At 40.2% G+C, this 25,303-nt stretch overlaps 1 long non-coding RNA gene across 1 annotated transcript; it reads left to right on the forward strand.

Annotated features, from left to right (window-relative positions):
• Positions 1-22,533: 22,533 nt before the first annotated feature.
• LOC143851027 (uncharacterized) lies at positions 22,534-24,667 on the forward strand. Its single transcript, XR_013236171.1, has 2 exons — positions 22,534-23,381; positions 24,462-24,667. It is a non-coding gene; the product is annotated as an uncharacterized LOC143851027 (long non-coding RNA).
• The last annotated feature ends 636 nt before the right edge of the window (positions 24,668-25,303 follow it).

Below are 25,303 nucleotides of genomic sequence, written 5' to 3' on the forward strand. Positions count from 1 at the left end.
GACAGGTACAGTTGGTGTGACGTAGTGGTTCTCAACCAACATGAACTCATCCTGACCGTCCATCTGCCAATCTCCCTTCTCTCTCCTCTCCACCTTCCACCGCGTGTAAAACTATCCGTACAATAAAACACGTGTCCCAATGAAATTCCGACACGGATTTTAGCGGTCCCTCCTACTCTGACACGCATGTGGTCCAAGGTGCCCCTTTGCTTTTTGCGAAGGAGAACCCTTAATTTTTAATTTTCTTTTTTCAGGGAGGGTAGATCGAGACACGTGTCGTAAGCCTGGTATTACTAGTTTGCCACGCTCATTTAATTATTCTCTCTTTATTCCGCTGGTTCCAGTTGTCCAATTAAAAGCGTCTACGAAATGTCATGAGATTTTGACACGTGTGGGGTCCGCGTCGACTTTGTTGACGCTAGCTCTGAAGTTTTGATACCGTATAGCTTTACACTTACGCATTGCATCCGTGGACGGAGCCACTACCTCGTACATCGCGATTGACACGTGTCGATTACGTGATTTCCACGTATAAAATATCCCTGACTTTATAAAATATACAATAGAAATAGGGACATGATAAATACGCACCCCTGTAGGATAATTCGCACAACTGTCAACGTGAATTGTTGGCAGACTTTGACGTAAAGGAGTGCGAATTATCTTTCAGAGGGTGCGAATAAATCCTTGTGCCCTAGAAATAACATGTTTTCATGTGATTGGTGTGCTTCTGCCATAGAGATTAATAAATCTGGAAAGGGTGATGAGATTTCACACTCCTTGTCCACGTCAATTGTGGCAGAATTTAACGAATTTTGCATTTAACAGCGGTGCGAATTATCCTACGGGGGTGCGAATTTATCATGGCCCATCCAGAAACCATTGAAAAGAAAAAGTAATGGTGTCAATGGATCGTCTGAATCCGAACGTTAATGAACGGGATCTAAACATATAAATGGGATCCATTGGCATATTTCGGATCATCAAATCTGGGATCCGAAAAATTTTGGATTGGGTATGGGCACGCCACAGATGCCCATTGGATAGTCAAGTTCCGAAATGTTTTGCAAAAATACCCTACAAATTTTGTTAATGCTAATAGTTCTATGAAGGGTATTTTGGTCAAAAGATCTCTTATCACTTAATGATCGGATAGGAATGCGATTTCACTCATTTCAGTCGTTTCATTTCATACTTTCATGAATTCTTTAATAATAGTTATACATTATATTTGTGTCTGTAATTTTGATTAGTTTTACTGTTTACAAGTATTATTTTACACATTGATTAAACAGATAAATTTTCAATTTAGCTGAAGAAAATGCATAGAAACACTAATAGCGGACTGCCACTCTAACTCTTTTAAAAAAAAATAATTGTTTACTTAGCCTAGTGAGACATAATAGGACACTTCGATAGACGGTCCGAATTAAAATGGATCATGATCATGACGTGGAAAGTAGGATCAGAAGAACAATCTAACTCCGACCCGACCGATAAGGAATTTGAATGGATCGTGACTGTGACATAGGAGGATTCGACCCCAAAGTGGATCTGTTGACACCCCTAAGAAAAAGGAGTACAATGACAAGATTTTTATATGCGGAATGGACATCTCAACCATAAGTTGAACTCCCACAAAAATCAACCGTCGATTTTACTTTTCTGGATAGGCCCGTCTTTTTGAAAAAGTATTGTACGGACCACACTATAGGATGATCCAAACCGTTTATGTGATGGACTGATGGGCCATAACGTAACTAGGTTGTGCCCAAAAACTCATTTCCTTAGGATGATCCTAGCCCTCCGATCTATAGAGGTTTTGAAAAATAGGGGACTAGAAGAGCTTGCACCATATAAAATCTCTACGGATAGACCTCCTAATTATGCCACGACAATAATTTTCAATAATCATTTTCCTATGACAAAAGTACCCATCGTCCTTAATAAAATGACATTTTTTACGGGGTGTGGCCATATAGTCCAGTATTTTTTTTTCAAAAAGTAGAGTACAACCCACTACATGCATTTCAAGAAATAATGTACCACCCACTTCATAGGATGATCCAAACCGTTTCTTTGTCGAGCCAAAACGTTTTGAGCCCCTCCGTAGATCCGAGGGTTAGGATCATCCTTTGTGGTTCGACAAATGAACCAACCATTTTGATCATCCTAGTAAGCCGGTCGTACATTACTTTTTGAAAAATATTGCACTATAGGACCGCACACCATTTAAAACCTCAAACTATAGAAAGCTATTTCGAACAGCCTTGACACTAGCAGTCCCTTAATCCTAAGTGTGCAACTTCGGTTAGGTTCAACCCGATTTTGACTCGGTTGGTTGGCATTTTCTTGGGTCGGGCTGGGGTTGGGAAGAGCTAACCTGTTTTAATTTTGGTTTCGGCTAGGATTGAATCCTTAGGCAATCCAATTAATCTGACCCACCCCATCATCAAATTTTACCTTAAGTTTTTGCAGCTGTTAAAATATTAGGGCTATGTTTCTTGAGATTTTATAATTGGGCACACACTAGCGGGGCATCCACCCTTGATATTTGATCCAACAACAGCCCCACATTTTTAACTTTTTAAGGGGCTGCTGTTGGATCAAATATAAAGGGCAGATCCCCCGCCAGTGCTGGTGCCCGATCGGGCACCATATAATTTCTCTTGATTCTTTTCTTTTTTTTTTTTCTTTTTTTTTTTTTAATTTTCTTCTCTAGGCCAACCACAACAATCTCTGTGGCGTTCCTTGGTTTGCTAGAGTTTCCCTCAGCTCGACCTTGGGTGGGGCTAAGGGTTGCCCTCGACCTGACCCAACTCGGACCGAGTCCACCCCTGCTCCGCACTTCGCCTAACTATTTGGTCCACAAACTGCATCAACCATCATTACATTCTCTCCAAGATATTATATCATATTGCTGTTCTTCTACATCATCTCTCATGAATTCTAAGATCAAGCAATCCACACAAGCAATCTAGTAAAGTAACATGCAATGAATCAATCACCAAATTCCAAAATAATAATAATAAAAGCTTGTAAACTCTTTTTTTGTTTTGGGTAGTTAAGCTGGGGTTTGGCAGGGACCCATACTGGTTTATTTAATGAAAAGAAAGACGATACATTTAAGTATAATGACCACCATTCCTATCCTTGAGACATACTAGATTGGGAAAACAAAAGACTCAAAATGTTTAAAAATACTAGTGAACTCAAACCGATGGCGAAGAAACAAATTTCAAGCTCGTCAGATTGTCTTTGGATCCCAAAAGAGCCAGATGCACCCCTCTTCCACATGGCTATAATTAGCATGGAAATGCCTGGGCCGATAGCTTTAGTGAGCTTGATGCTCCTAATGTTCTTGGAGGTTTATCATCTTCTGACTCAGCTTCTTGATTCTCTGGTTCTTCCTGAACTCCTGAGCCTTTGGGGGTGAATCTAGAGGTTCTTTGTTTCCGATGGCCGATATGTCGTTTGAGAATGAACAACATCTTTACACTCAATTTTGTTTTGTTCCATTGGCTATGCTGGATGGCTGTTTTATTGTTTTTGTTTTCCATTGGCTGTTTCATTTTCTTTTGTTTCTGCTTTGTTTTTTTCATTCTGAAGAGACCTCTCCTTTGTCTAATTTCTCCTAATCAATTAGTTTCCATTTCTCATAGACAAATTACTGACATCATCTTAATCACTGAGAAAGTACAAATATATAGAAACACTATTTTTTCCGGAGGAAAATTAAGAAAGATAGGTGAATTCTAGTACAGATATCGAGAAACACTAGGTTTTTTTTTTGTGCGTGCATGCGTGCGTGCTCGTGCCCGTGCGAGAGAGAGAGAGAGAGAGAGAGAGAGAGAGAGAGGTGCAAAAATATTAGGGCGAGTTCGTTTGGGATTTTGGAATCGTTTTTTAGTCCAAAAATGATTGTCAGACTCAAAATTAAACACAATTTTGAATCAAATAATTAATTGTGGACACAAAATTGATTCTTGAGGAAGTCGCCAAACATGGATTGTGCATCCATACCAATAACACTTCGCTATGATCTCAAATACTTAAAATAAGAATTGGATGTCCTCAATTCCACAAAATTCACTAATTTGGAAGGTAATCATACATTCTATTCGAATTCTTAGAAATAGCCACAGTACCAATACCTGGGAAGATCACTAGGTCCCTAAGTACAAGTGCCTTACGACCCTAACCCCTCTTGCAAATGAATGGAAAGTCTTGATGAATGCTTGAAGATCCACATCTCTTATCCGCATTCTCTTTTTGATAAGTTCATCCTTAACTTTAATGTACCTGATGGAGCTCAGTGAATTATAATTATTGAACAAATCGTCTCCATACACATCTAATTTGGGGTATACTCCTTGGTTCCCTTTGAATGAACACCCTTCTCATAAGCTTCCTCTCCCTCAACATATATGAGGTTGTTTATTCACTTTCCCGTGAATAGCTGAGATTGGTCTAACTGAATTTTTTTTATCAGAAAAGGAAAAGTGAATGGGCTGATTTCGGCCAACACACTTGGTCGACAGAGGTGAAATCTACTCCTATACAAATACTGACCAAAATACTCACTACAAGAAAGTTGTATTTTACCAGTGTACATTTCTTTCTTAAACCTATCCCCTTTCTCCCCCCCCCCCCCCCCTCGCCTCTCTCAAATCTATTCAAATTGTTGAAAGGAGTGACGGACAATATGAGCAATTTGCATTAATGAAAGTATGGAACACCCCATAAATGACTGATCAAAGCAAATGAAAGGTTAGAGGGAAAAAATTGAGCTATCAAGCCCTTGCACATCATAAATCAGAGTATTCCAATTTCAAGCATAACAATAATGTAAATTGGATGATCCAAGTAACTGATTCAAATCCAAGTAACTGATTCAAGAACTCAAATACATCCAATGTTAATAAATATTTTTGATTGAAAATTTATAACTAGCGGAAAGCCCTAAACAAACGAGCAATATGGATCAATGAAAGGTGTTGGCCACTATTAATCAATTATCAAATCAATGAAAAGTTGCTAGAACCTATGTGGTACGTACACACACACTTTAGATAAGCTGTTTTTTTTTTTTTTTTTTTTTGATAAATTTCATAAAAACAATTAGGGATTTGCTAGCATCCATCGCAGAAGGCATTTCACGGATGGGGCTGTTGCTTGTGAAACCAGCCGCATTATGAATGAAGACAAAATCTGCTGAAAAGTGAGCGGGTGCGGCTGCTCTCACATGCAACAGTCTATCCGTGAAATGCCTTCTGCACTTCTGCCTCTAGCAAATCCCAAATAATTATCATTTTGGGCCCCACATTTCATTTCCGGATTGCTCATGATTGTGGGCCCCTTCTTTCATCAATCCATACTGCTCATACACATGGGAAGGGTTAGTTGGGAGAGGAAGAGGGACTAGGTTGAGGAGCGTGTGTGTGTGTGTGTGTGAGAGAGAGAGAGAGAGAGAGAGAGAGAGAGAGAGAGAGAGAGAGGGGGGGAGAGGCAGAGGGTGAGAGTTCTAATACAATACTCCAGAGCATGGTTTTAAATTTTGGCCGAAATCCGAAATTTCAGATTTCGGTCGGGACCGAAACCGAAATTTGGAATGTCGCGAAATACTAAATTTCGGGAGAAATTTCGATTTAATGTAATTTATTTTTAAAAAAAGCCGTTACAAAATTTCAGCCCAAAGTTTGGAATTTCTGTTCGAAATTTCGTAATTAATTAAATAATATTTTTTAATTATTACCGAATTTAGGCTAGAAATTTCGGATTTCAGTGGGGTCCGAAATGGGTACTGAAACCGAAATTTAAAACCTTGCTCTAGAGAAGATGCCAAAGCAAAGTATCTACTCGAGGCCGTAGTTCAACATAGCCCCTACCAAATGTCATTTAATTTTCTTTTAAATGGAAATTTTTTCCTATTAGCCGAGTAAGGATAAAATACTGATAACTAGGAATTCTAGCAGATCATATTTTTCTGTCTTTCTGTAGGCAATTCTAGCAATAATTGTCGACAGAAATCTTCATGTGATACGCCCGTACGTGCTACATGGGGCCTTCAATGGCACAACTGTCAGCCTCTCCATGAGCCATGGTCCCATCACGTACACCAATCACGCAAACATATCTTTCAAAGATTTTCACCCTTTACCCTCTCATCTGTGTGACTGTGTGTGTCAAACCCTAATACCCTATTCACTTTCATCCCTCATCCTCTTTCATATTTTCTATTTCCCACACATATACCCCACCACTATCCTTCTACGTCCAACTAACTCTTCAAGTGAATATCACACTCCAATTTGTGGAGATCCGCCAAGTAGAAAAGTCCTAGCAAAACTCATGATTTTACCTTCACTGGCCAATGTGGTTATATTTGGATGCGTGGCATAGACTCCGAGAGTAGTGGAGTAGGTAGTCAATAGGCGGCAGATAAGCATTGGATTTGCTTAAAATTACCTCAGAGAATGCTGGTAACCTAATGGAATAAGGAGAATTTGTGTCATTACCCATATAGACAAATGAGAGAGAGAGAGAGACTGATTGCACCATTCCCCAAAATCTTCGAGTCATTTTTACCTTCAATGGCACAACTAGACCTGGCAAAAGCAACCCGTGCCCGCGGGTCGACCCGACCCACCCGCAAATTTGCGGGCACGGGTCTGACTTTTAGTGACCCGTCAAATTTAACTCGCGGGTTGACCTAACCCGCAAAAACACGGGCTGGGTCGGGTCAACCCGCAGGCACCTGCATTTTTACAGTAATTTTTAAGAATTTATTGGAGAATATTATCAGCACTTCGGAAATCATCCTATGGAAATAATTTATGGAGCATAACCTATTTATGCTATGGCCCATCTAATGGATGGTTTGGATCATCCGATGGTGTGGGCCATACCATACTTTTAATAAAGTGAGAGTGCCCTCAATAGTGTTGATAACATTTCGTTTTTTTTTGTTTTTTTATAGGTGGTAATACTCTGTGCAAAGATGCGCACATGGGTTTCTAAAGCAAAAAGCAAAACAAAGTAATCATTAAAAAAAAAAAAAAAGTAAAATAACTGAGTTATAAAGTTTTAAATGAAAAATTACGTATAAATGGTTATGAAGTTATAAAATTATGAGAAAAATACTAACAACATGCAGAGAGTTATGACAATTACTGGAAAAACTTCTGCGGTGCGGTCAAATCATGAGAATTGGTCAAATCATGAGAATTACAATCCCATATTATATTTGCGGGTGACCCGCGGGTTGACCCGGCCCACCCGCGGCCGCGCGGGCCGCGCGGGTCACCAAAATTATGACCCGCAAAAATGCGGGTCATCTCTTGACCCGACCCGTGTGACCCGCACCCGCATCACCCGCGGATTGACCCGGCCCGACCCACCCGTTTGCCAGGCCTAGGCACAACTATGCCACGGTCCCATCACGTACACCAATCATGCAAACATATCACTCAAAGATTTTCACCCTTTACCCTCTCATCGTCAAACCTAATGCAGGGCGTATATGCGATAGCGGAAGCTTTGATACCAAATAATGCAGGGGCGTATATGCGATAGGGGCATATATGCGATAGCGGTAGCTTTGACATAAATTGATATTGGGTAGGCTAGCTAAGGGTAAGAGAAGAATGGAAGGGCTGAAAATATAAGGAACTAACCTGAAATAGGGACTCGGTACAGCAGCCACGGGTAATCGAGCAGCAGGTGGCTCGGTTGTGAGAGGGCAAAGAAGAGCAGCGGATGGCTCTCCTGTGCAATTTCCGGGCGGCAATCAGGCAACAAAGCAGCAAATTTTATTTCCAATCAAAGATAAAGAAAAAAAAAAACGTTACAATAATGCCTTTTTATAGGCTTTCATTTGCCGTTCCTAACTAGACTCAAAGTAGGAAACGAAAACAAGAAAATAATCCCAAAAGAAACTCTCGTCAACTCTATCCTAAAAAATAACTAAATCTCCTAAAAACTCTAACTCTAATTTACGTCTAACCAACACAAACTTCTTTCCTATCTAAAGTCTCCTAATGAAACTCTAAAAGATCCCTAAAATCTCTAACACAATCTTTGTAAAGGTAAAACTCCTAAATACAATCTCATCTTAGATGTCCCAATTAAAGAAAAATAACTAAAAATAATTAAAACCAATTCAAACTAATATAGGACTCTATTGAAGAGTAGTAATCAACGTGGGCCGTTGATTTGGGCGCCGTCCGATTGGATCATCAAATTAGTGATTTGGTAGTCCGATTAAGTATCCGACGATCCTAGCCATTCATCTTCTTGACCGTGCGATCCGTCGAGATGCACCTACATCAAAACCCTATTCACTTTCACCCCTCATCCTCCCACATACATACCCCACCACTATCCTTCTACGTCCAACTAACCCTTCAAGTGAATATCACAGCGCCAATATATGGAGATCCGCCAAGTAGAAAAGTCCTAGCAAAACTCATGACTTTACCTTCACCAGCCAATGTGGTTCTGTTTGGATGCGTGGCATACACTCCGAGAATAGTGGAGTAAGTAGTCAACAGGCAGCAGACAAGCATTGGATTTGCCTAAAATTACCTCAGCGAACAGTGGTAAGCAGTGTTTCATGGCATAGACTCAGAGAGTAATGGAATAAGGAGAATTGGTGTCATTACCAATATAGACAAATGAGAGAGAGAGAGAGAGAGAGAGAGAGAGAGAGAGAGAGACTCTGACTGACTGACTCTGACTGACTGCACCATGCCCCAAAATATTCAAGTAATTTTTACCTTTTTTTGTAGAATTTGTATTGAAAGTTATGAGAAGGGGATAAAAATTACACCTCAGAAGACATGCAATAATTACCCAGTAGGCATCCTAAGGAGTCTCCAAGGAGTTCAATGCAATATTGGCCGGCAACCAAATGAAAAATGACATCCCAAAGCCAAGCAAAATTCCAACAGCTGTCAGGATTTGGTGCAACCAAACACAACGACGCATCCCGTCAATAGTCAATAGTTACGACTTCATTAACCTTCCCACTCTAAGTTTTTGAACTCTCCAATGGCTTTTATGCTCTTTTTTTAAACTGTTCATTGGCATCTCATCATTATTTTTTGGCAGGTAAGGTGGCTTGAAACCACAATCTTTGTGATGACACACTAATGACCTTTCAACTGAGTTATGTGTCACTAGATAAAAAGGAAAGTGATGCAAACTCAGAAAATTTAAGGGCACGTTTGGCTTACTCAATGGAGGATGGGAGAAGGATAGACAAGAGAAGCCTGATTGAAGAGAGGGGAAGAAAAGCCTGAAAAATCAAGGAACAAAAACCTCAACCCAAAATATGATTAATTTTTTCCTTGTTTTTTAGCCAATTCTCACACACTGCTCATTCATGACCTCTCAAGTCTCTCCTTCTCCCACCTGCCTGACCGCTCTCTCATCACATGAGAAAATAATTGATCAGGAAAAAAAATCATGGTTTCCACTTTCCAGACATATATGGCTTAAAATCTAAAAATGTTCACGCGATCACTAATTGGATGGCTGAGATAATCCAAATATACCACGATTATTGGGCTAGTTTATCCATTAGTAGGCCCTGCTAGCATATGTCAGATCTTTTGAGATCTGACCATTGGAACTTGGATGATGCAAAGCTAGATTAAACAATCTAAGATCATCTAATATATGTATGCAATGCACATATGACCCTTCGCATTGTGCCAACCCCAAGGGAGTTGTATACAGTTCAAGGGATAGATAAGATGAAAAGAAAAATAGAAGTTCACAAAGAGCAACATTCAAGGAAAAAATGTGAACTTAGAGGCAGTGGTTAAGGCAAGAAAGAGCAAGGCAAGTGTCACGGGCCAAATATTTGAGCAACGGAATAACCCGTGCGGCGCCCCAACATGCACGAATGCTAGGGCCAGCCTTCAATCGTGCAAGCCTTTAAAGGCCCTACACGCCAACACCCCTTGATGCTTCAAATGTGCAAACAAACTCTAAGCTGTTCAACAGGCTACTTGGCTCAGATCTTGACATGCGCTTCTAGATACCCACACTCATGATCAGCCTGCATCACGAGTACATCGAACATAAGGCCTTGGGGCCTAATGCAAAGTCCATCGAGTACGAGGCATGACGATGCCACGCACCAATCCGCCAAGCACTAGGGCTTGGTCATCCAAGGAGCAAGATGCCCCATGGACTGATCCGCAAGGTGTACACCTCGCGAGGGCAACCGAAGTCGCCCCGGCACGAACCCATGGAAGGCCTAGAGAATGGCCTACCCACAAGACGTACCGCGGTGCAGATGGGCAAACAGTATAAGTAGCCCCCTGCACCGGTCCGCCGCGCAATGCATGTGGGAACCCAACCCAACATGCACTGTCTTTGGCCCCCATCCTCAACCAAAGAAACTGGAGCATCCCTATGGATAGCTCGCAGTCCGCACCCAATGTTCCCTTAGGGCACGCCTACGAGTTGAAGTATGATTTCCTACTGTGTGCAACAAAATGCACAAGTAAGTCCTCTTGCAACCCATGAGCAAGCCACCAAGGCTCCTGCCCACACCTGCTGGGCCTAACGGGGGAGGAGTCAGCAAGTCACGGGGTCAACTCCTCCTATAGAGTTTGGCCAACCAACCCCCTTAACCACCAGTGGCGACCAAAGGTGCTATAAACAACGCATTTCCAAGACGCAACGAGACGAGACGAGATGGATTTTAATACCGGTTGTGTCCTGAACTGTTTCCCCATGACACTCCCCCACTGATAACGTCGACGCCCTCGTCGACACTGAACGCTCTGTGAAGCTCAGTTCCACAATAACAATGACTTCTCAATCTTGAAAACAGCTGCCACTGGTACTTCGACAATCAGCGTATTCTGACTTCTACTGCATACCACACTGCCTCAAGTTCTGCCAATCACTGCACTATAGCTCTGCTGGAGTTATCTTTAACAACGATGGTTTTCCCGAACTCCATCAAACTAGGCGAAGGTTTTCTGACGGTGCCTACAAACGCTGTGGGTGACGTGCCATCACTTTCGGCACGGAAGGTTATGGCTCACCTACAACCGGATGACGTGCCACCACTTTCGGCACGGAAGGTTTTGGCTCACCTACAACCGGATGACGTGCCACCACTTTCGGCACGGAAGGTTTTGGCTCACCTACAACCGGATGACGTGCCACCACTTTCGGCACGGAAGGTTTTGGCTCACCTACAACCGGGTAGCGTGCCATCACTTTCAGCACGGAAGGTTTTGGCTCACCTACAACCGGATAACACGCCATCACTTTCGGCATGGAAGGTTTTGGCTCACCTACAACCGGGTAACACGCCATCGCTTTCGGCATGGAAGGTTTTGGCTCACCTACAACCGGATAACATGCCATCACTTTCGGCATGGAAGGTTTTGGCTCACCTACAACCGGGTAGCGTGCCATCACTTTCGGCATGGAAGGTTTTGGCTCACCTACAACCGGTTAACGTGCCAACACTTTCGGCACTGAAGGTTTTGGCTCACCTACAACCGGTGATGATGGTTCTGAGCACTCCACCAAACTCCATAAGGGCAGAGCGACCAGCTTGAATAATTTCCTCAAGCAACTCTCAAGTTCCTCCTCAGCTACACTCGAGCTTCCTCTGGAGTTGTCTTCCGAAATGGCCAACTTGCACCGCTTCGTCTCTCCCTGAATGTGCCACCACTTCTGGCACAGCACCTGCCTCACTTTCGGCCAAGTGCAGCACTTGCCACCTGCAAAGTGCAAACCAACCACGGAGTCCACAAGCACTCCCAAGCAAAGAGACCACCACATCAGTCTCGCCTCCTCCTGAGGCCAAGAATCCCCTGTTGGGATCAATCAACTGCGGCACTTAGTCTTGCCTGCTTCGGTTCAACAACATAGAACTTGATTTGAACAATCAACCCTTATGCCACAAATGGTCTCTTTGGGCACTTGCGGCTAGTACTCACACTGCTAACCACCCCAAATATTCCATCATTCAGATTGAGCTGTCCTTTCAATTTCGACAAACTAAGAGATTCTAAAGCAGCAAGAAACACACAAACATACCATGTCGTCCCATACCAACACAGTCTGCCCATATGCCATCTGAGCTCACCACACTGTCCCATATCAGCACAGCAAACCCATTATCAAATCTAAGCGGCCTTGGCGTTCGTTCCAAGGTCTTTCTGAGAAGAGCATCACGCATGCTCGATTGTAATTGTGAACTGCTATAAAAGTACTTCAGTCATTGACCAGCTCTTCATCCTGAGCATGTCTGCTAATTCGTCAAACTGGTTATGCCATCACACTGAGCAAGCAAATTCACTTCGATGAGCGCTTTGGTGCCGACACGTTCGACACCTCATCTGATAGGGGAAGGCTTATGCTAGCAGCCAACCCTTTTTTCATAGCAAGCCCTTAAGGCCATATGCTAACACATCAATGTTAGCCAACACTGCAACGGAGCATTCACAACTCCCCAACTGCCACTTCCGATCTCACACATCGGTGGGTCACTGAAAGATGCCAACCTGTTCGCTGACGGTTGCAGCTCTAACACTGTATCAAGCTTCGAGCAAATCCATTGAGCAATGCTTGAACAAACACTGATGGTACTAATCTTTGTAGGCCATCACGCCTCTGTTGCGCGACTCAAGTAGAATAAGGGAGAGTCCATCGAAAGGAACATACCCACGCAATTTCAGCTCTTCTTCGGCTGACTAATGGACTTTCAAAGTGTTAGATTCAAAGACATCCGTAACTTAGCACTTCCAACTTGGTGTGCTAACATTCAAGCTCTTTCCAACTCCGCCCCAACAGAAAGCATTTCCCGTTCCTTTGTGCAAAGCAACATGCACTAGAGATGCACTAATCATAGCCGCAAACACTGCCACTTGCTGCAACTATGCCAGCACAGACACCAACTGTATCATAGCTCCTTGAAAACTCTTGATTCACAACCTGCTCTGATCTGGCACTAGATACCATCTGGCACCAATTCTCAAAGCCCACTCTGAATACATAGCTTGGACATTCTGCTCTGATACCAACTGTCACGGGCCAAATATTTGAGCAACGGAATAACCCGTGCGGCGCCCCAACATGCACGAATGCTAGGGCCAGCCTTCAATCGTGCAAGCCTTTAAAGGCCCTACACGCCAACACCCCTTGATGCTTCAAATGTGCAAACAAACTCTAAGCTGTTCAACAGGCTACTTGGCTCAGATCTTGACATGCGCTTCTAGATACCCACACTCATGATCAGCCTGCATCACGAGTACATCGAACATAAGGCCTTGGGGCCTAATGCAAAGTCCATCGAGTACGAGGCATGACGATGCCACGCACCAATCCGCCAAGCACTAGGGCTTGGTCATCCAAGGAGCAAGATGCCCCATGGACTGATCCGCAAGGTGTACACCTCGCGAGGGCAACCGAAGTCGCCCCGGCACGAACCCATGGAAGGCCTAGAGAATGGCCTACCCACAAGACGTACCGCGGTGCAGATGGGCAAACAGTATAAGTAGCCCCCTGCACCGGTCCGCCACGCAATGCATGTGGGAACCCAACCCAACATGCACTGTCTTTGGCCCCCATCCTCAACCAAAGAAACTGGAGCATCCCTATGGATAGCTCGCAGTCCGCACCCAATGTTCCCTTAGGGCACGCCTACGAGTTGAAGTATGATTTCCTACTGTGTGCAACAAAATGCACAAGTAAGTCCTCTTGCAACCCATGAGCAAGCCACCAAGGCTCCTGCCCACACCTGCTGGGCCTAACGGGGGAGGAGTCAGCAAGTCACGGGGTCAACTCCTCCTATAGAGTTTGGCCAACCAACCCCCTTAACCACCAGTGGCGACCAAATGTGCTATAAACAACGCATTTCCAAGACGCAACGAGACGAGACGAGATGGATTTTAATACCGGTTGTGTCCTGAACTGTTTCCCCATGACACAAGTCTCATGCACTTCCCCCAAGGACTTCGGCATCTACCTCAAACGGTAGCTGCGGAAGCCCTTGAGGGAGAGTGAATGCTTAAATGCTTTGGTACAGACAACAATCTCTCACTTGTATCTTCCTTGTAAGCCAATATAATTTATATAGCCTCTAGCTAGGCATGCATGTTGAGAATATAACTTTAACATCTCTGTTGATTTCTACAGATATAGTACATATGATAAAGAATATGTTCCTGTTGTTTGCCAATTGGGTCTCCTCCATTATTTCTATAGGAGAAATATTTAATGAAAAAAGACTACGGCTTAAGTCACGTGTTTGTGTAAGTGCCTTTCACTCTCATGTGGTTCATAAATACATGAATTTGCTTACATACTTCAGGGAAATTCATAGATTTTAGTGTAGGAGACCCCTTGACCCTTGTGAAGAAATGCATTGTGAAAATAAAAAGGATAAAAAAGTGATTGCTGGTTGTCTTGTCTATGTTAAGGCTTAGAGGAATGTCAAATTAACTTTAGGTGCATGAATATTATCCTCAATAGATTTTATTCCCATGTTAAGGATTGAAGCTGCCTCTTAAGTTTTCCAAAAGTCAACCAGTTGGGACCATATGGAAAACTTATCGTGATCTTCTACTGGCATAGTATGGTGTATATAATTGTACTAATTATTTTCATCAAGTGTCGAATAATAATCTCTACTTGATTCCCTTCTTGCTGGAGCGAGAAGGTGCGATAGAGAATTCGATTCGAATAAGGAAAAAATTTATCAACATTTAAACATCACAAGATCTCGCAAATAAACCAAATTTCACGTCGTGGGATCATTCGCTTAATCGTAGCGAAGGCGTAAATGATTAAAAAATACCTCATTTGATAAAATTTGGCCTCTTGAAACTTCTACACATGACTAAAATACTATCCAATCTTATCTTTTAAAACATGACTTATTGGCATTCTGGAACATACCCATTCGACAAACAAGAGGAACTTATTCGTTTTCATTTCTTTATCCCAAAGTCAATCGATTGATCTTATGGACCCCACATGGGTAGCTCTATATAAGTCGCACTCCTCATCTGGTTTTAGCATTGAAGGTGCAGATGAACCTAGAGAGTTCAAATGGACTATTTCTAACAATGCATCTGTCATTCACTCTCCCTCAAGGGCTTCTACAACTACACAATTTGAGAATGAGAGTTGGAGAGGCCCTTAGATAGAGTTAATGAAAGCTGCCTTACACTTTCATTTTGCCACTCCATGCAAGGAACCTAGCTCTTTTACTTCCCCTCCTGGTGCCTCTTTGACTCTTGGTACTTTCTGTTTATTTATTTTGTACATATCTAAAACCTGAATTTGTTATCAAACCTTCTCTCTGACCTTTTTCTTTTCTTTTTTTTTTCCTGAGCTTCCATATTCTATCGATTGAGTCATATTAATTCGAACGTACACCCTCTTAGTTATTTTGATTAGTACAATCTTAAACTTCTATCCTTGGTTGTTAAATTTGGAGGAAGGGGACAAGCTTAATGTTGAAATGTGTTCGGTTGCAACTAAATGTGGTGCAATCTTCATATGAATATTTAATTGATATTCGTACCTCTATTTTTAGTCACTCCACCCCATTTTCTTATTTCATTTTTTTCCTGAGTTTCCCAATAAGACTTGAGAAAGCCCATACTGTTGTTCGGTCATGATCACATAAAAGGCCACCTATTCCAGCAGGCATGGGGTTCTCTAGGGCCATCGAAATTCAACTTGAAATGTCCGCAACTAGGAGGCTCCCATGCTTGTACAATGGCTGGCCTCGGCTCAATACTGGTGCATACCTTAGGCTATCCACACCATAAGTCATATGTTGAGAAAAATTGGAAGCTGTGAAGTGCTCTAACCCAAGAGAAGACCAGGGCTATCACCTTAATGTAGTGAAACGGGGTGTCTTCACTAATCCTTCAGACACTCTAGCATTCCTCTTATTCCATAACACCCAAATGGTGGACAATAGTGTCACCTTTTTATAGCATTTTACCTCATCCTTGCCAAGGAACATTAGACCAGCTTTTCAGTAGCTCAGCAAGCTTGGAAGGAAAAGCCCATAATATACTAAATCTGCGAAGGATTCTTTCTCATACATACATGGCTCTTTTTGCAATGCAGAAAAATATAGTCCAATGTCTCTCCCGCCTCCACACATAAAACGCAATGATCTATGATCTGCATTTTGTCGGTCTCAATTTGTTGTAATCAAATCTTTTAACAAGAAAGTTCCTTGGCGAGGACGACATAAAATCTTTCAACAAGATTAAACAATAAAATGGTTTTTCCCACTGTTGTAATCAAAAGATCTATTGAAAGACCCTAATAGCCCGAAGTGCGATGGGGCTGTTCTATAAGAATACCACCTCCCTTTTGTAAATCAATAGAGAAGAAAAACTAGAGCAAAAATGAAAGTGGCGAGCATGCAAATCAAGATGGGGCTGCTCTTGGGTTTGATATTTCAGGCAGTGAGTGTTGAGCATGTAAGGATTTGGGTAAAAGGATTGGTGAATAGCATTTTGTAATCTTTTATGCTTGTTACTTATAATGGAAGATAGATTCTCAATCGTTTGTGCAACTTGTGTTCTTTGTTTACTCTTTCTATTCATTGATGTGGTTAGAGATTGTTGGAAAAGAACGATCAAGAAATGAAGAGTTTTGAAACCATAATGCATATTCTAGGTGGAGATGGAGTTTCATTATTAGCTAACCTTCATTTCATGTCTATGTATGGTTTAGTTTTTATTTTGAATGTGTGTGGGTCGATCAAAGAAATTTCATATCAATTAGGACAGAAAACAAGAACTTTCTGAAATGCTAATTTCTCCGTCTAGCCAATAAGAGAAACATCTGTACAATCATCCGCACCTTATCCAATCAATTATTGATACTGATTGGATGACTAAAGACCAATTGGTCGTTCCCTAGACAATTGGATGAGTGATAATTCCATCGGACTACTAGAAAATTTGGACGATCAGAACCCAAGTCTAATTGTTTTTTCTATTTTTTTGGTGTGATCTGATGTTGGTCTAAATTGGTGGCAACTGGCTCAAATTCAAAAATTGAGATTAACAAATTTGATTGAAAATGTAGTTTCTCTCTATAGCAAAAAAGAGTGAATGATGTCCTAGTTTAACAGGGTCTTTCTATGACAGTGAAAAGGAAATGATAAGAATACGAAGAAGTTGCACGATAACAATTGGGAAAACTGAGATCCAGGGTCAGTGAGAAAGATATGCAATTTTATTGTGGTAAGAAATTTGACCATTTGAAGCACCAATGTACAGAACATGCTGAAAAGGGAATGTCAATGGTTTTGAAAATACTACAGTAGTAATGGACGTGAGCAAAACAAGGTGGTTGGAGATGTTCTCTTAGTCTGGACAGGTATCAATATTACTTCTCATAATGAGTAGATATTAGACTGACAATGTTCTATTCGTGTATGCCCTAGAAGAGAATACTTTGATACGTTATAGGAGGAAGGGCAGAAAAAATGTCCTTATATGCTGGGTTGACATGTGACGTCACATTACTCGGGACGGTGAAAATCGAAATGTTCAATAGAGTAGTGCACATTTTCGGTGTTGTGATGTTTCAGAGGAATTTGATGTCCCTTTCCAGGTTAGATTCTATTGTTGCAAGCATGGTTTTAAATTTCGACCGAAATCCAAGATTTTCGGTGGAGATCGAAACCGAAATTTTCTGAAATTCGAAGCTTAAAACCAAATTTCGGATTTCGGTGGGGTCCGAAATAGGTACCGAAACCGAAATTTAAAACCTTGGTTGCAAGTACTCAACTAAAGTTGGAACCTTAAAAATGACATACAGTTTGGTTGCTATTTCTAATGAAGGGAAATAAGTGTAGTGTGGATTATATCCGTGAAGTAAGAAATAGGGAAAATGACCAAATGAAAGGACTTTCTACTGACTATGACATATGAAGAGGGGAGACTTGGAAATAACCAATCTATAGTGATGGTGACCGGTTTGCAAGGGTTTAAGACAAAAATACCCTCATTTTTAAAATACCGTCACCTCTCTCTCTCTCTCTCTCATGGGATGATCCCAACCATCAATTAGAGGGTCACAATTCCTCTCTCTTTCTCTCTCATGGGATGATCCCAACAGTCCATTAGAGGGCTCTCTCTCTCTCGTGGGATGATCCCAACCGTCCATTAGAGGGCCCCAATGCCCCCTCTCTCTCATGGGATGATCCCAACCGTCCATTAAAGGGCCACAATGCCCCCCTCTCTCTCATGGGATGATCCCAACCGTCTATTAGAGAGCCACAATTCCTCTCTCTTTCTCTCTCTTGGGATGATCCCAACAGTCCATTAGAGGGCCACAATGCCCCTCGCTCTCTCTCTCTCTCTCTCTCTCTCTCTCTCTCTCTCTCGTGGGATGATCCCAACCGTCAATTAGAGGGCCCCAATGCCCCCTCTCTCTCATGGGATGATCCCAACCGTCTATTAGAGGGTCACAATGCCCCTCTCTCTCTCTCATGGGATGATCCCAACCGTCCATTAGAGGGCCACAATGCCCTCTTTCTCTCATGGGATGATCCCAACCGTCCATTAGAGGGTCACAATGCCCCTCAGGTTCGTGCACCTCTCTCCGGTATCCTCTTATTCTGAGTGAACCTCTTCTCACAGGTTGGTAGTCTCTCCCTCTCAGTTGTTTAAACCCCTAATTTTTTTAGAAATCTATGGTTTAAAGCCTTAAAGTTTGGTTTAAACCCCTAATTTTTCCCAAAATTTTCACAGATTATTGGTTTAAACCTCCAAGTTTGGTTTAGAAATTTAGTTTAGAAAACCCTATATTTTCCCAAATTAGTTGAGAAAACCGTATATTTTGGAAAATCAGTTTAGAAAACTCTATAATTTTCCCAAATCAGTTTAGACTCAAACTAATAAGTTAGGGTTGGTACTCTCTCTCTTTCAGTTTGGAAAATCAGCAACTAAAACCCTAATTTTTTTTTAGAAATCTATGGTTTAAAGCCCTAAAGTTTGGTTATGTTTTTTAGAAATATATGGTTTAAAGTCGTAAAGTTTTGTTTGAACCCCTAATTTCTTAGAATTGTATGGTTTAGAGCCCTAAAGTTTGGTTTAAACTCCTAATTACTTCCAATTTTTTCACAATTTTTTTCGACCCACAATTACGGGCAACTTCTTCCCGCCGATGTATTCAAATGATACCGCATCCTTTACAAAGCCGTAGACGTGTAAGATAAAAGAAGCTCTTCGTTCTACCGTTCTTCTGTTTACACAAAATTAAACCATTGTCAAAATAACCAATTGAAAAAAAATCATTCCAATTAACAAGTAAAGCAGCCATTTTAGAATTATGCACAACTTCAACCACTACTAAATCTCCATAAAACAACATAAACCACTACTAAGACAATTCGGGCCACTTTTAAACACTCTAGACCACTACTAAGTCATGACAAGGAAATATGAACCACTGCTTACCCTATGTAAACCACTTATAAATTCTATAAACCACTGTTAAGCCAATAGAAACCACTTATAAACACTCTAAACCATTGGTAATCCTAAATAAACAACTTATAAACACTCTAAAACCACTGGTAAGTCTATATAAACCACTTATAAACACTCTAAACGACTGATAGGGTTATATAAACCACTTATAAACACTATAAACCACTGATAAGCCACTCTAAAACCACTGGTAAGTCTATATAAACCACTTCTTACCCTGTATAAACCATGTATAAACACTTTAAACCACTGATAAGCCTACATAAACCACTTATAAACAGTCTAAACCACTGATAGGCTTATATAAACCACTGTTTACCCTATATAAACCAGTTGTAAAAACTCTAAACCCCTGATAAACCTATATAAACCACTTACAAACACTATAAACTTCTTCTTACCCTGTATAAACCATGTATAAACACTCTAAACCACTGATAAGCCTACATAAACCACTTATAAACAGTCTAAACCACTGATAGGCTTATATAAGCCACTGTTTACCCTATATAAACCAGTTGTAAACACTCTAAACCACTGATAAGCTTATATAAACCACTTATAAACACTATAAACTACTTCTTACCCTGTATAAACCAATGATAAACACTCTAAACCACTGATAAGCCTACATAAACCACTTATAAACACTCTAAATCACTGATAGGCTTATATAAACCACTGTTTACCCTATATAAACCAATTGTAAACACTCTAAACCACTTATAAGCCTATATAAACCACTTATAAACACTATAAACTACTGCTCACCCTGTATAAATCATTTATAAATCCTTATAAACCAATTATAAACACTCTAAACCACTGGTAAGCCTTAATAAACCACTAATTACGATTATAAACCACTACGGAGGATTCTTAACCAAAGAAGCTATATAAACCACTTATAAACACCCACTTCAGTACCGGTTTATGGTAGTGAAATACTGGTTAAACTTAAGAAATTAGTGGTTTACAGAAAAATAACAATGATTATAAAGTGTTTAAAGTAATTTAAATAAGATTAAATAGTGATTGAAGGCTTTCTGCAATGGAAGACAATAGTTTAGCATGGAAAACTTTCATTCAAGTTTATAAACATACCTTATAATGGAAAGAGAGGGGAGAGGGGTAAAAATACACACCTTTCCATTAAATGGAAGCTTTCTGCAATGGAATGGTGGTTTCTAGTGAAGATTTTTAAAATTTCCAAATCCAATAACATTTTTTTTCAATATTTGTTGAAAATGGAGGCGTTGTGCAATGCAATGAAGGGTTAGGAAGGCTTTCACATCTAAAAATGAGGTTTTCAGCAATAGAATGGAGCTTTTGGCATCTAACAATGGAGGTTTTTGGGTTTTTCATACGTACGTTTTTTTGGTAGGTGGGAGGAAGAAGAAGAAGAGGGAAAAAGGTGGGTTTTGGGATTTGTTTTTCTCTAAATGTAATCATTTCAAAAAGGTGATTTGATAGGGAGAGAGAGATAGAGAGAGAGAGAGTCAAGGGCATTTTAGTCATATGCACTATTGATTGGTGATTTAGAAAACACCCCTCTTGAAATGTCATAGTCAGTAGAAACCCCTTCTATTTGGTCATTTTCCCTAAGAAATATGGTGGCTAAAAGTATTCCTATGGCCTCAACAGTTGATTTGAAATGGAGTGCACAGAGTGCGGCAGAGGTAAATGCGACATAAATGTGATAGGTTTTTAGGGTGCATAAGATTGTAAGAGGCTAGTTCTTGTGATGGGAAAGGACAATTCGAGATATCTCCAGAGTTGACTAGTTGAGTTAACTCAGACAGCTATACATATGCATCGGCCATGTTCCTCGAATTATGTAGATTCAGTGAGAATGATTCTATGGTGTGGGTAGCTATTATTTCACAAGCCCAATGAGGGACACGTGTTTACGATGACAGCAGATTGCTAGAGTGCAAACAAAAATCTTCAGGCCTTTCGAATTATTATTTTATGATCCCATAAATCTTATCAAAAGTCTTTTGTCCACTAAATATGTATTTTTGGCCACTTTACCCTTAATAGCAGTGAATGTTGGATCATCTAGGAGTGCGGTTATGTGAGGGTGATCCCCCACCTATTGGAACCACTAAACTATGGGCCCCATCAATGGATGTGCCACTGTCCAAACGTCATCCATCTGAATGACCCCAATCATCCAATCAACAAACCCTTACATGTTAGATGAATGTAATAGAGAAAAACTAAGAGAAGCTATAAAGGATTGGTTATTGTAGACCTAAATCTTATAGATGGGATGTCCTTTCGCCAAAAGCTCCAAAAAGCTCCGATGGATTGTGTTAGGCTAGGCCCGTTAAACGTGTCCCATGCTATGTTGGGTCCCACCTAGTCACTTACCTAGGGAAGCCCCCACTCAGGGCCGTAACAGTTCGCCCCTTGCAAGCTAAACATAGAACATATCATTCACCTGTATAGACCTATACATTTAGCGACTGATACACTTGGTTCTTGAACGTAGATTACCATAAAGAATAATTTCCAACTGGGTCTCCTCCATAATCTCAATTACAGATTATTTTAAGATAAAAAAACCTACAGTTCTAGTAATGATCATGGTTTTCAACGGCCATGTTGTACATGGTGATGTTCTTGTGGATAATATTTTATATTTTACAAAAAAACATGTCCATTTATATTTCTACATATGTTGTAATTTGATATGCTGAATGCAGTGTATGATTTTGTTTATCTATTCCAAGAAAATCAATATTTTATCAGTCTCATGGATGGATTCATGAAACAAATGCACAAATTGATTTGTTAAAAGAAGATAAGAAAGTCCATGAAGGAATTTTCATATATGTGCCAAGATATAGAACGAATGTCTTGGATACATGATTAAGATTCTCAATCGACTTTATTCCCTCTTTAGGGATAGAAGCTACCTCTCAAGGTTATCTAAGAGTCAACCAATTGGGCCACTGAACTATATTATGTATTTATTAGTTGTATCAACTCGACCCCACATAGCATTCAACTTTCTAAAAGAACTCTTTCTTAATTGAACTACATGCATGGGCTTGCAGCTTCTAATCTATATGACCCTGTTGAGTCTCTGAGAGACAACAAAAGCTATATAAAGAAGCAAATTTCCCTTGGTGTTTTTACTTTCTAATTCACTAATTTTTGTTTTGCTAACCATTGTATAAATATGATCAATATATCAGTAAATTCACTTATAATTAGTAGACCTACATAGTTGTATAATTGTCGAATATAATCCCCCTTCGTTGGTTCGATGACAACTTGCCACGTTGTAAAATCACATTCGATTCGCGTCACCAAACAAACTGTGCAACTACTGAAAATTCTAGAAATTTTAAAGCTAACTGCCGCATGAACATAATGAAAGCTCAATTAAATCAACTTTCGTTCGATGAAATTATTAGCTTAATAATAATCGACAAATGATCAGAAAACCCTTCTTGAGAGTTAAGCACATGACTAAAAGCTATACGATCTTATCTTCAAAATCATGGCTGGTTGACATTCTGGAACATGAACAATTGGCAAACAAGAGGAACATATTCTTTATCTTATCTTTAGTGGTAGAATTGTTAAAGATCTTAGTGACCCCGCATGCATTAGTCTATATAACCATTAGAGTCCATCTGGTATTAGCATGGAAGAATAAGCAAATGAAACTTTAAAGCTGAAAGGAGACTACTTTCTTCCAAGGCATCTATCATTCACTCTCCCTCAATGGCTTTCAACTACCAGTGTTGGGCACTAGAGGTAGAGTAGATGAAAGCTGCCTTGTTCTTTCTTGTCCTGATCATTGCAAGTAATTAAACTCACTTAATAGTTTTACTCAATTTTTCCAATCAGGTACTTTCTCAACTCCAATTTCATTATGGTTATACATATATGTTTATAGTTTAACAAAGTTGATATCACCTTATTCTCTCATCCTTCCTTTTGATCATGAAACAAATATCTCCTCCCATTTGTATGCCATTAGAATTTTTTCGTTGGCTACAAAATATTCAAAATTAGGTGCACTTTTTAAATAAAGAGATGGTTGGGTACGAGTTTAATTGGTGGAAATATCCTTACCCAACTTTCTATTTTCACTTGTAGTTAGGAGGAGGGTTTATTCTCTGATCCATGTCTTTATTTTCTTCGAGAATTCAAGTGTTGCAAGTTAGAAATCTAATGGGACTGTTCAACATTAAAAAAAAAAGAAAAAAGGATAGCAAGCCAGGGATTAATATAGGGAAATGATTTCAACACAAACATGTTTTGATACAAGACGCTCATGTTTCTTGTCTTTTAGTATTTAAAGAGCTGTAAAAGGGTTTGTACAGTTCCCAAGAAGCAATTACATTTACATGACAATTAAATGCTAAAAGACAAGACACACGAGCGTATGTATCAAAACATAGTTGTGCTAAAATCATTTCCATTAATTTATCCTTCCATAAACTTGCTATCCTCTATGCATTTTGACCTCTGATCTTGGATAAAATATATTTTTTCGAAGGGTATGTTGGATAAAATATTACAAGAATAAAATCAGTGAACAACAGAAAAGATTAATTCGAAATAAAACTTTTTGAGCACGATAACCAATCCTTTTAACAGCTTGTCCAAGGATTTCTATCCCCATCATGATCAGCCCAGCTATATTGATCAAGGGTCTTGATCATCCAATCAAGGTGTTCTCACCATCATATGGCCATTCTTATGTTCAACAGATAGATACACGGATCCAATAACAAACACATGTGGCACAAGAGGGGATCTCCAATATTAGTGTCCTTTTACCTTGAGATATTTGAGGGAAATCAATCTTTCTTTTTCAAGTTGTGGTTAAAGTAATAAATATTATCAGCGTTTTAAGTTCATATCTCTTCTATTGTTATTCATATATTCTCTGCTTTCTTAACCCTTGTTTTCTGAAAGCAGGATTTGGCCCTTGATTGCCCATTTTTAATTCCAAGGTTTCTCTCAATTTGAAAGTTTCGCTTTGTGGAAGTTTGGAATGTAACGCATTTCACCATAGCCCAGTATTTCAGGATAGGTTGTTTTGGATAATTCCTGTCCCAAATGTTTTTATTCCTGAAAGATGTTGTATTAAAAAGTGAGAATAAGTGGAATTCTAGCTTTTGTTAGGAATTACCTCATCTTTATGTTTTTCAAGATAAAGTGCTTTTCTGAATACACTACTTACTTTTGTGCGACAGACAAATGAATAACTATCCATAGGCATCTATCTTGCAATCGGATGGTCAGCGTGTATCCATAATTCAAGATCTATGATTGGAATTCTGAAGATTTTGGCCATTTGTGGCTAATTTGGTGAGTCGACTCGGGTCGATTACCTGATTTGTGCATGCCATCTTATGGTGGGACCCACCAATGTACAGTTAATATTTGGGCCCCACCATTGCATGCCCATCTATAATATTTGAAAAAGGGTTACGCTTAAACCAACATTGTCACCTTCCATCCACATAAGATCCAAAATTCAAACTCAGGAAATGTAAAATAGTAAGTAATATTGTAGCTTTACATAGAAATGGTCAGGCAAAATCACAGGCTTTTAAGGAAAAACACTAGAAAACTAGAGCAACTATATAGGGTTTTAAAGACATTTGAAGATAATAAAACCATGTTACCCAATCATGTCCCAGCCTTACGACGTCCAACACGAGCCACAAAACCAGCCTTGATAGCTGCAACAGACCGCGAGCAGCCACACTGAAAAACAAAGAAAATAACATGAGAGAAAGAGAGAGACCAACAAA

The sequence above is a fragment of the Tasmannia lanceolata genome, unplaced genomic scaffold (assembly GCF_043159265.1).
Source record: "Tasmannia lanceolata isolate RefF3 unplaced genomic scaffold, GAP_Taslan_0.1 ptg000018l, whole genome shotgun sequence".
In the NCBI taxonomy this organism is placed as follows: domain Eukaryota; kingdom Viridiplantae; phylum Streptophyta; class Magnoliopsida; order Canellales; family Winteraceae; genus Tasmannia; species Tasmannia lanceolata.